General features: G+C 38.5%; 1 protein-coding gene across 1 annotated transcript in view; it reads right to left on the bottom strand.

Annotated features, from left to right (window-relative positions):
• Positions 1 to 2,006, bottom strand: part of LOC101863537 (adhesive plaque matrix protein) — a 9,880-nt gene extending 7,874 nt beyond the window's left edge. Inside the window, exon 1 of the mRNA XM_005107193.2 lies at positions 1,798 to 2,006. The gene's annotated coding sequence lies outside the window, so the exon portion shown is untranslated. The remainder of the gene's footprint in view (positions 1 to 1,797) is intronic.
• Between the last annotated feature and the right edge of the window lie 797 nt (positions 2,007 to 2,803).

The following is a 2,803-nucleotide window of genomic DNA, read 5'->3' on the forward strand; positions in this document are numbered from 1 at the left end:
TTTGCCCCCTCCTCAGGGCTTCTGGTCCTTTCTGCAGCCTTTCTACTGCTACTCATTAGTTCCTTCTTACTGCTGTCTTTCAGCCACATCCCTGATCTTATGGTAGAAAAGATCTACACCTAGCCTTCTAGGGCGAAAAATCTCTGAGGTCCCTTGTGCAAGTTAGGCCCGTTAAAGATCCCTTGGTGGTCTAAAATCGATATAAGTAGGCTTCGGCCTCCACTCGGACAAAATTCAAAATGTCCTACCAACTGAAAACGTTTGATCGGTCACGCGCGCTCATATGACGTTATGCAGTTACGAGGGTCGTAAAACATTTGCTAATAAAAAAAAAACCCAACTAGAATATCACGTGGCTGCTCTAAGGGGGCCTACTTTTCTAGTTGTGTCAACACTTAATGTTCTTCTTCCTCACGTTTCCAGGATAATTTTGCATAATCGTCTGAACAAGTCTTTCGGAAGCAAAAGCAATGATCATGACTCGTGGAAAAGCATTTTTTTTTTCAGAATGAATATATCGAATTTGTCTCCATTCTACAGAAAACTTCATCATTGTTTTTGAAGAGAGCGAGAGCATGGCATGAGCAATACTGTAAGTTGTATTACATGTAGATGTACCGCCCTGAAATTACGTTTACAAAACACTACCCATGGGTCAGAGGAAATGCCACTTGTATAGGAAAAGAATCTTTGTTCTTCATAGGTCATTGATAAAAACAACATATGACTGTCAAGACAGCATTGTAGCTAGTTTGTCAGTTTTACATCAAACATTATGTGTCGAGAATATGTACAAAGTAGGAAAATTCCATTTGACGTTCACTTGTGTCCATTTTCTGTTAGATCTAAGAGCCTGTTCGCTTTGAAAATTCAAAGAAAGAGATTAGGTTATAGTTATAAGACCTCGAGCTTAAATCATAATATTCAAAAAACGTTCTTCCACTGTCCCTTATATTGTCAAAAATTAATTCGCAGTCAGTGGCATCATAATAACAATGGTTCGTCCGTCAAAGTCTGACGACGATAGATGCATCCACAGAGAAGAATATTTCTCAAAACATTATAAAAATTAAAAGTTAAGGTGACTTGAGACTCCTGCTGTGGCCAATGAGATCAGTTCAAGTGACGTCATATAGCGACACTTTTGACATCCATTCTCAATTTCTGCTGTATACAAAGAGTTGTAAATAATATAGACATGTGCCTATCGATAAGTCAAAAGATTTTTTTCTTTTGTTTTGATAAAGTTACACTGACATATTTACGTTTCAACTAAACACTTTTGAACAGCAATCACAGAAAAAGATTTGATAACATTACTTCATGGAAACGAATAACCTCAACTTGTTGACCTGTCGACAAACTTCCGATAGAAGACATCCGGCCCTCTACTACCATAAAATATGTGATGTAATGTGTCCTCTTCACTTATGAACTAAAAAAAAATTTTTTTTTAAAGTTTACATTACAAAAAAAAAATAGGCTACAGTATTTTAGCACTGCGGTCGACATTTTTTGTGAAGCATTATTTAAAAAAACGACGACTACCCTCAGCTGTGATGAATTTGTGTACACAGAGGACCCGTCTTTCAACCCAAGTATCCTGAGCAAGCATATTGGTTTCGTCAATTATTCTCCATCTCCATCAGTGGACTTGTCATGTTATACAAACATTCTGTAAATCAATTTTTCTTCCTCTGGCGAGGCAGAAAGACAGGCAGAAAATAAATTAAGATCATGCGAACTTGTAATTATTTCATTTCCCAATAAGCTTTGCTAAAGCACCCCAGTACTTACCGAAAGTGCGAAAGGGTCCACCCCGATTACTAAGCTATCCTTCACAACTGAAACAAAAGTTACAATATGTGTTGCTTTCTTCTTGAGCTAAAATTTCCCTGGTGACTTTCCTTCCTCCCAGTTGTAGCATCAGATCTCAAATGTAGAGGAAATTTCTATTGATCGCAATCTCAACCTGCCACAAAGACTACCTCAACCGTAAAACCGTTCTCTTGTCCCATATCCCACTCGTTCTTTAGCTTAATGCCCTTTGACACAGTTTAATTATCGCCTTTAATTAAATACATCAGATCAGTCACGAAAGGCCAGCGGATGGCACGCTGAGCGACAGGACAAACATAACATTTGTGCCCACGATAACCCTTGCCAGGACATCTGGCTTGCTTTGATGTGGGCGGTAGCGTACGGCAGGTCAGAAAGTTACTACTAAATTGAAACCTTTAACAGTGTGAAAAGCGATGGGGCCTTTCGTAAATGCTAGTAAGACTTCATTTCATTCTGACCTTTTACAGGCGTAATCCGTCAAGTGCATCACCAACGTCTTGCGTATCAGCTGAGAAGGTCAGGCAACTCGATGGGTAGGTCAGCGGAGTCTAGCATTCTTTAGAAAAAAACCCACCACGAACTATTTCTTTCAATGGAAGATAAGCAAAGTATACCTTTTATCATCGTAACTTATAAGTTCAAGCTCTAGATTTTTTTCAACCTCAAGTTGTTACTGTTGTTGTTGTTGTTGTTGTTGTTAATATTGTTTTTTGTTTTGCTGTTGTGTTTGTTGTTGTTTTTGTAAAATTCCTGCCACTCCCCCCCCCCCCTCCGTTGCTGTATCCAAGTGGAATGTTTCACTTCTGTCCAAGCGTTTTTCTTTTTATATGCCGGTGCTTGCGCTTTCATATTATGTCTTTGTGACACCAGAAAAAGTAAGACAGACAATAGAGATAGATAGATAGGTAGATAGATAGATAGATAGATAGATAGATAGATAGATAGATAGATAGATAGATAG

Source organism: Aplysia californica, unplaced genomic scaffold (assembly GCF_000002075.1).
Source record: "Aplysia californica isolate F4 #8 unplaced genomic scaffold, AplCal3.0 scaffold00584, whole genome shotgun sequence".
In the NCBI taxonomy this organism is placed as follows: Eukaryota; Metazoa; Mollusca; class Gastropoda; order Aplysiida; family Aplysiidae; genus Aplysia; species Aplysia californica.